The following is a 9,572-nucleotide window of genomic DNA, read 5'->3' on the forward strand; positions in this document are numbered from 1 at the left end:
AACATCTAACTGAAGCATCGGTGGGCAGAGCAGAGTGAAGGTAGAAGGTGGAGCGTGAGTGGTTTCCCGGTGCCCTGAAATCATGCTGGGGGTGGCCATCAGCATGGAGGATTGCAGGGTCTGAAGGGGGTGTCACCATAGGTGCGTGTGTAAGGGAGTGTGTGGCTGTGGATGAGTACTGTGTGGGGAGTGTGAGTGTGGGGGTGTGAGTGTGAGGGGGTGTGAGTGAGTGTGAGGGAGTGTGGGACTTAGCCTGTGCCGTGGGGGATAGGCAGGCTTCATCTGCGGCATTTCTTCCAAGCACGGTTTCTCCTGTCTGATGAATGGGCTTTTCTATCTGCTTCTTCTAACAATTTTTTTAAAAGATTTATTTATTTATTTATACAAGCACTGGGTACAGTCAGACGCACGGGAGGGTGAGAGAATTCACCAGAGTCAGAGCAGGGAGCAGAACAGGCAGACTGACAAAATACACTGCTGAGGGGAGCAGTGGGCGGCAGGAGAGGTCTGCGTGCCATGTGGGACCCTTACCGGCAGCCGGGGATCAAACCAGCACTGCAGAGGCTGCGGGCAGCTTTGCAGCCCAGCACTCTGGGGACCGCTCCGCCACCGCGGAGGCCCTCTTCTAACATTTTAAAGCTAATTGTTTTTTTCTTTGTGACAAGGGAGAGCATTGGTTGATTTCCTCTGGCTTTGTCTAAGGTGTGCAAGTCTCAATTCATTCAAAGCAGTCATCAGGAGGGTTTCTTCTTAGAGCAGCTCCTTTGGGGCCAGGCTGTATCTGTTGGTTTTGTTACTTGCTTGGGGCCCTGAGTTAGGCCCAGGTATTCTGCTTTCCACAATAGTTATGAGGCCCCAAAATACTAAGAGCAGAACAACAGAATTAAGCAAAAAATACAAGCATCCCTAAATGAAATTTGTCAGAGAAGTGTCCTTGATTTTGTAGAAAGGAAACAAAGTTTGGATAAGAAGCAGTGGGTGCAGACACCTCAAGGGGTTTCTCTGTGCAAGAGCCACCACAGTAAGCTGAGCATAGAGCCCAGAGGCACTGTCTGGACATGCACCTCATTCAGCAACCAAGACAGAGCATCATGGCCCTGAGAGGGCTTGTTTTTCATTGACCACAGCTGGAATCTGACCCTGGAGACTCCGCGCCATTCATTTTAGCACTCAGTTACTCAACAGTCCCCACGCACTCCTAACTGATAGCCAAGTTCAAAAGTGGGGCAGACAGTTCCCAGAATAGAAATGTGGGCTGGGGTACTTCCTGCAGCCCTCACTAGGTGATAGAGAGCCACACTGTCCCAAGGATCCAAAAGCCCCCCTTGTGCCCCCAGACTGGTCCCTGAAACCTGCTCCAGGGGCAGATAGACTCAGGCTGTTTGCAAGACAAAGGGATAAGTGCTCTTGCTCCTTTTTAATATTTATACAAATTCCCCAAGAGTTCAAACGCTCCTGTTTCAAATGCACCAGGTCAGCCTCCAGGTACTTTGCTCACACTCAGTATGTACTATGCTTAAAGCTTATTTTGTTCCCTCCTTCCAGAAAGTTCCTGCATCTTAGAATACTCTTGCAAACTTAAACCATCTGATTAAAGAAAGGGCTGACATTTCTTTTAGAACTTACCTCATCTGTCTCTATAACATTTCAAAGATGCATGCAAATCTGAGTGTGAGGTTACCTGTCCAAATTCAGGGAGGCCTATTAGTTCCAAAAATGCTGCAAAGGGCTTCATTCCTAGTGTGTCCCTTCCAAGGAGTCCCCTTTCCACTACCAGCCTAGGCCCCAGCTGGGGATGGTCAGCCAGTCCCCAGTTATGAGGCATCGACATCTAGTGGGGTCAATTCCCTCTCTCCCCCCTTGAAGGCTTGCATGCTCACATTCAACACCACCCACCAAAAACCACTCTCCCTGCAGCCAATTTGCCCCTGCCAGGGCAGGGATGCCTTTGAAAATTTGATATAAGTCAGGAGAACAAAGGCACTGTGCATACCTGTCTGAAAATGTCAGTGACATCTCCTAGCCAGCCTCAGCAGCCACTGCTGTACCTTCTGCACCACCAGAGCCCCCCATCACCCCTGACTTTGTTCAGGAGGAGGCCAGCCCTCCTTGGAGGCTCCTGAAGGCCTATAAAGTCTGTAGGGCCAGGCAGGCTTCTGATGTCCCCCAGCTGAGCCCCTTTGACCCCCTGCTTTCTAAATAATCATAATCAACTAGGTCCACTGGTCTTGTTTACACTAGTCCATTATTTGTCTTTCACAAGAACACATTTGAGAAACATTCTTGTGCAAACACAGACAGAGACAAACAAGATAAAAACTTAAAAAAAATTTTTTACTTACATGTATTCACTGCCATTATCAGTACAAAATGATCAAGCATTTCATCCGACTACAGCTCAGGAAAATTCATACTCTTCTGTTATTTCTACAAGGAAGCATGCACACGTCCCGTTGAAGGCAACAAAGAATTTAATGATGTAGCTCTCTTATTTTTATTCCCACTGTTTTTAAGAATGGAAGAGATGGATTGTGGTAAAAAGAAAGGGCCATGGCAGAAAGGAATTCCCAGTTCACTATAGGTCAAAACACTGAAGTTGAACTCTTCCTATAACCACAGATCATGTACAAGTATTTTTGTGTGTATGAGGCAAATACCCCGGGGGAAAAAGAATGAGTCATGCAGGTTAGGGATAAGTGCATGGCTCGAGTTAGCCATGGCTCGAGTTAGCCAGTACACACTGAAAATTTAATTCTGATAAACTAAGAGGTATTTTTCTAGCTAGTCCTCAGCAACTTGGGAGGGTCAAAGCAGAAAATAGTGAAATTCTGCAGATTCTGAATCACTATTCCTTCCTGAGTTCGCGGTGGTGTTCTGTGCTTGTTGGTGTCCACAGAGTAGCTTTGATCTGCTTGTGTGTTGCAAATAACAATGTGTATTTGGAGATGGTGCAAATCAAAAATCTCAGGGTAACAATTTCACCGCATTCTGTGACTGGTACATTGTGTGTGTGTGTGTGTGTGTGTGTGTGTGTGTGTGTGCGCGCGCGCGCCTTCATCTAATCCAGCTTGACCATGTTAGCCACCAGCCTCTTCTCCACCCGTTTCTACCAGTCATTGTTCCTGCAGTGCCTCTGAAGTGCTGTTTAATTATATGTATCAGTTGGGGAGGGTCATGATGTCTAAAAGTTTGGTCAACCATCTGCTGTGAAGATTTTTTTTTGTATGTGATTAACATTTAAAGCAGTAGACTGTGGGCCTCCTGGTGGTGCAAGGCATTAAGTCTCAGCACTATGAAGCTATCCACAGCCACTTGCAGCACGAGTTCGATCCCCAGCCAAGGACCTGCCCACATGGCACAGCAGACCTCTCCTGACTCGCCCGCTGCTCCCCTCAGCAGTATAATTCAGTCAATCTGCCTGTTCTGTTCTCCACTCTGTCTCTGGTGAATCCTCTCACCCTCCACACCTCTGGACTATACCCCAGTTCTTGTATAAATAAATAAATAAATCTTTTTTTTAAAAGGCAGTAGACTGTGAGTAAAGCAGATTGCTCTCCACAATGTTAGTGGGCCTCGTGCAATTCTTTGAAGGTCTTTTTTTTTTTAAATATAATTTCATTTTTGTTCAACAAACTCTTAACTTCATTCTTTTTTTAAAAAAAGATTTATTTATTTACTAATACAAGAACTGAGGTACAGGCCAGAGGCGTGGGAGGGCGAGAGAATTCACCAGAGACAGAGCAGGGAGCAGAACAGGCAGAATAACCGAAAACACTGCTGAGGGGAGCAGCGGGTGAGACAGGAGAGGTCTTCCCGGGAATCGAACCCATGCTGCAGAGGCTGCGGACAGCTTCACAGCGCTGCGCTCAACCCTCTGTGCCACCAGGGAGGCCCAATTCTTTGAAGGTCTTAAAAGAAAGACTGAGGTTTCCCAAGGAAGAGGACATTCTGCCTCCAGACAGCCTTTTTTTTTTTTTTTTTTTTTGTGGGACCCTCGCAGGCGACCGGGGAACCAACTGGCACTGCAGAGGCTGCTGGCCCAGTGCTCAACTGCTGCACCACCAGGGAGGCCCTTCCAGATAGTCTTTGAACTTGAACTGTAACATGTACTCTTTCCTGAGGCTCCAGTCTGCTGGTATATAATTTGGAATTGCCAGCCTCCACAATCACATTAGACAATTCCTTAAAATACCTATCTATCATCTAGCCGTCTATCTATCTATCTATCTATCTATCCATCTATCTATCATCTACCTCAAAGCTATTTCCCTGAAGATCTTTGGCTAACACCCTGGATGATGGATTCAGAGCCCCATTCTCTTGGGTAGAAGGGAAGCAATGTCACATCAGTGATGTACAATGACCATTACAACACATCTTCTCAGTTCCAGCTCCGTGCAGCAAAAATGTCCCTGCTCCCCTCAGATGTCCTAGGTCCCTAGGTCCCCCAATCAGAGAAGAAAGGGAACCTTGATCTTGGGGGACCTAGAAGAGGCAGACATCTCTGGTGAGAGGAGGTTTCTGGTAGTTGAAAAGCCAGCTAGGAAAGAGCATAACCAGAGAGAAGGAAAGACTTCTGGCAAATGCACATTGGAATGTGAGTGGAAAGGGCCATGAATTCTGGTGTCTGGGAGTGTGGGCTGAATTTGGTCTCAGTTGTTCTATACTCGTGCAAAGCTTCTTATTTCTTCCTTGTGGAGTTCATGGTGATCAGAAGCCCCTGTAGGACTTTTTGAAACATAGAGTTCTGGACCCTACCTCTCAGCATTTCTAATTCAGTAGGTTCAGGATAGAACTTGTATTTCTCAGGAGATACATATGCTGCTGGTCCAGGATCATCCTTTGAGAACTCCTGTATTATTGGGGTTGAGTTTTAAGGAGCTGTGCTATTGCTAGGTTAAGGGTTGTATGGACTGGTGCATATGCTGATAGGACCATTTAATTGTCAGTTTCACGCAGAATCCCAAAGGGAACCACTCAAGAAAAAGTCAGGTTATTAGTGCCCGTCTTTCACAGAGGGGTGGGAAGTCACAGACAAGCCCTCCTTCATTCCCCACTGTCTTTACCCAGTACAGCCATTCAACTTGCCAAAGTCACAGCAAGGAATCAGGGCTGGAAAGTGGACTTAGACATAACTTTTGTCCTCTCAGGATACTCTTTAGGCTTTTCAATCCAATAGTCCCTGGACCACTGTGATCAGTCAGATGCTGAGGAATGCTGGCTCACCCCGTCTCTGTCACAGGCAACTTCCTGTCACCGCCTGACTAGATCTGACTGTCGCTGGAGGCTGTCATGTGGGATGAGGGCATTTATTCTGCCCCGTGTGTCCCCTGACATCTCTGGTTAGAGGAGGTTTCTGGTAGTTGAAAAACCAGCTAGGAAAGAGCATGGGTTCAAGACCCCTCAGTCTCTCCTGCTCCACTTGCCCTCAGCAGAGACCTCATGATCTCTCAGGTCACAGAGTGATAGCAGACAACCTCTCAACCAGTGTCTTACCTCCGCCTGGTGGATGACAAAGCCTTGAAATGCATTCTTTCTTCCCACAGAAGAATACGTGATGCTTTTGATTTTCAGAGTTTTGTTCAAGCTGGAGATATTTATTTAAAAGAAAAAAGAAAAACTGCTTCCTGAGCTCACCAAATCCAAAGTTTTGGCACTGGGGTCCTGGAACTAGCCTTTAGCAGCTCCCCCACTGCATTAGGTGGCTCAGCTGATGTCTGACTTCCGTGGACCATGAACCCTGCCAAGCAGGGGAGTGTGCCCTCCCTGCTCAACAAACACTTTACCAGCCACAGTGAGAATGGGTTTCTTAGGCCATCATGGGAAGGGGTGCCAGTGGAGAGGGCAGAAAAGTTTAGCAAGTGACCATCCATGTTTCAGAAGAGCAAGTCCTCCACGTGGGTGGGCAGAGGTGGACCTGCCTAGGGCACTCCACAGCCTCCACAGACTGAGCACCATCCAGGCTCTGCTGGAGCTAGAGGTAAGGGCAAGCAGCTCCCAGCACATTTTCCTGCAGATCCTTGTCTGGGCTTGTCCAGGGGCTCTCTGGAGGCATCCTAAACCCCATGGGATCCTGCAGAGGATCCCCCTCAGGAATCTGGCATATCCCTTGGTGGAAAGCTCATTGGAGTGGCCCCATGTTTTCCCAAAGGCTGCAGTCAGGAGAGGGCCAGCCGGGGTCTTCCCAAATCAGTTTTGGAGGTGGCGGTGGGTTTGGGGTCTTTTGCAGAATAGGCTGCCCCAGAAAAGGCCGCAGTGTCTGTAGTCTCAGCTCATCACTCCCCATGAGAGTCTTTCTGAGGTATCCCCCACAAAATCGCAGTCCAATCTCTGCAGGGTCAGTATGCAGTGGGGCCAGGACACGTTCCTGCAGGGAAACTCTGGTCAGTGGGTTGGGCATCTGGCCCTGATAATACTGTCACACAGACACTGAGCTTTCAGAGACGTTCTGGAAATATGATTCTATTTTGGAGCTCCATGAGAAACTCCACACCAGTCGTTCTCAACTGGATGTCACTTTGTCCTCAGGCGACATTGGCCATGTCCAGAGACATTTTTGGTTGCCACAACTGGGAAGAGGAGGTGCTACTGGCATCTGATGGGTGGAGGCCAAGGGTGTTGCTTGCTATCCAACAGTGCCCCACAAGAAAGAATTATCAGAGACAAAATGTCAATAATGCTGGGGATAAAAAACCTTGATCCACATGCTTTGTTTTTTTAAAGTAATGTATTTTTTTTTTACCACTTAGTTAAAAAGATCTCCCAAGGTCACTGTGCCTTCTTTTGTCTGCAGAAGTTGCATCTGTTCTGTGTGGCTGCAAACCCTTGCTTATTCCTACCCGCATCTCCACCTACCTCCTGACTGAACCCTAGAGCTGTCATCCCACGGGCTCCAGACTGCTAGTGAATGAATTTGAGTTTGGATTGTTCTTGAAGCAGATGCTGAGACCAAGTTTGCTTCCAGTGGTTCCTTTGGATATGGTGACTGGAAGCCCCGACTGGGAGAGCAGAGGAAGGCCAGGGAAGGGTGTGCCTGGTGACCCCCCAAGAAATACTCGTCACAGCAAGGAGTGAGCTAAAAGCCTGCAACATGCAAGCAGGTAACAGACAGATCAGTCACTCAGTTTTGCTGACCTTGCCTGGCTTGCCAACATCATAACAAACATACTGGAGGGCCAATTAGCCAACCCACTTTAAAATGTTTGAAAATGCACTCTGAGGTCATCATCGATCTGGACAGTCGGGAAGAAGAAAAGGTATGGAATTTGATCACTGCCCAAGAAGGCTGAAATCTAATTGGGAAGACTCATGCCCCTCACTCTTGGGCTGGGGAAGCCAGCCTGGTATGGTGGGGTGTGCTCTCCAGTGCCTGCCCACCTTAGTATGTAGGGATGAAGAGCAGAATCAAGGTGATTAAAAGATCCTGATCAATTACCCCAACATTTTGTTGTGAAATGTTTCAAATAAAAAGAAAAGCCAAAGAAAATTTGGCTTCTCACCTAGATTCTACCATTGACTTGCTCCATCTTGCCACATGTCCACCCTCCAGCCATCCCACCTCTGCCTTTAGGCTCAATGCCCACATTTGGAGGGTCTTTGGGAAAAAAGTTGGCATTATTGACAATGTCAACTTTTAAAAGGTCACTGAAGTTAAAGAAGGAGAGCCCAAAATGCTACTTTCTTTAGAGAATCCACATTTCAATTTTATCCAGAGCTAAGAAAAAGGTAATTTTTGATCACATAGGAGAAACGCTACTATAGATCTGGGATCTGACTTCAAACTACACATGCAATGAGTAGGTTTTCTGCTAATACAATGGGATCACTGTTGCATTTGTCTTTTGTTTTTCTGATATTGACAATTATAAACAGAGCAGCACAACTAGTATTTGGAACAGTCCTTACAGTGTTCCAGTGTCAGGGGTAGAGTTTCATTTCCCTTCACACCACTAGTTCTCTTTGCATCCCTAGGCTTCCTCTTCTTCAGCGAAGCCATTTTTTAAATTGAAGTTCTTGAGATTCTCCTCAGGAGTTTTCCATTTTATCATATTGGCAAGAATCTTGCATATACCAACAAGCAAACATTGATGGTTAAGTAGTTTGCAGCCAGAATAAGTTCAGAAAGTGTTCCTTGGTCAACTTTTAGGGATTCCTGGTCCCAAACATCTGTCCACTTTTCTTTGCTCTTATCTTCCTCAGGAAGTGGAGGGGGACACCCTTCTAGCGGTTGCCCCACTGAATGATGTTTTTAAATATTGTTGCATTAGCATTTGGTAGAGGAACTGGGTCCTCATCCCCACCATCCATTCCCAAGTCTTCCAACATGGTCTTTTTTTTTTTTTAAAGATTTATTTTTATTTATTTATACATGCACTGGGGTACAGTCAGAGGCGCAGGAGGGTGCGAGAATTCACCAGAGCCAGAGCGGGGAGCAGAGCAGGCAGAAGGACCGAAGTACACTGCTGAGGGGAGCAGCGGGTGGCAGGAGAGGTCTGTACGCCATGTGGGACCCTCCTCTGGTGGCCGGGGAGCAGCTGGGGATCAAACCAGCGCTGCAGAGGCTGCAGGCAGCTTCGCAACCCAGCGCTCAACCGCTGCGCCACCAGGGAGGCCCTCCAACATGGTCTTGATAATCACAGATCGCGGGGCAATTTCCACATCAACTTCAAATATTTTGCCTTCAGAACTCTGCAACTTAATTAAAGGCATGACACTAAGTTTCAAAGAGATGTTGGGCCAGAGGCTGACAGCAGTGGAGTGGAATCAGCAGAGAAAAATAGAGAAAGGCAGAGAGCAAGGCCATTCTCCATGACCATGTTTACAAGTTCCAGCTTCCAATTGTACAAGCATATGCATCACAGGCAACTGAAAGTGTGAGTCCAGATTTCATAAGAAAACTTCCCTGCAGTCCACATGCTAAAGTGGTGTGAAGTTGTAAACCACTCACACATGTGGTCAAGCCATTCACATCTTCAACCTCCAAATCCTGGTGATGGTGACATAGGTAAGCACATTGTAGCAGCCAGGTTACAGCAAAATGCTGTTTCGAGATTTATGAGAAAGTGCTGGGCCTGTGCAGTTTAGTGGAGAATAGGGTCCGTTCATGTAGGGTGCCCTGCAGCAGAACATACCATCTGCAGTTCTGGCCAAGGCATCAGGCCATGGTGCCCAGGGAAACCATGCTGGAAACTCACCGGAATGGACTCCAGCTGCTGGATAGTTGCTTAATATTTTAGAGATTAGTTTTCCATTTCTATAGGTATTGCTAAGCGCATAGTAAAATGGATATGATTATGTCACAAGGATGGACATTTCTGAGCATTTATTTACTTAAAGAAGCTTATGAATTTTTAGTAGCTGCTTAATCCAGAGTTTAAGTGTGAACATTGAAATGCAAAAGAAGAAATATTAAAAAGAAAAAATAGGGAAGGACAAAGAGACAACAAGACCAACATGAAGTTTGAAAAACGACAAAAAGTAGACAGAGACATAAGTAAATCAATAAAAATTGGGAAGGTGATTTAAAAAAAGCAAAACAAAACAACGTTTAAATAAGAATCCAATCATTGATA

General features: G+C 46.6%; 1 pseudogene across 1 annotated transcript; it reads right to left on the reverse strand.

Moving 5' to 3' along the window:
• Positions 1 to 7,967: 7,967 nt before the first annotated feature.
• LOC311174357 (S-phase kinase-associated protein 1-like) lies at positions 7,968 to 8,709 on the reverse strand (annotated as a pseudogene). The gene is made up of 2 exons: positions 8,604 to 8,709; positions 7,968 to 8,315 (listed from the first exon to the last, which is right to left on the reverse strand). The product of its transcript is annotated as an S-phase kinase-associated protein 1-like (transcript).
• Between the last annotated feature and the right edge of the window lie 863 nt (positions 8,710 to 9,572).

This window comes from Talpa europaea (assembly GCF_964194135.1).
Source record: "Talpa europaea genome assembly, chromosome: 7".
Lineage (NCBI taxonomy): Eukaryota > Metazoa > Chordata > Mammalia > Eulipotyphla > Talpidae > Talpa > Talpa europaea.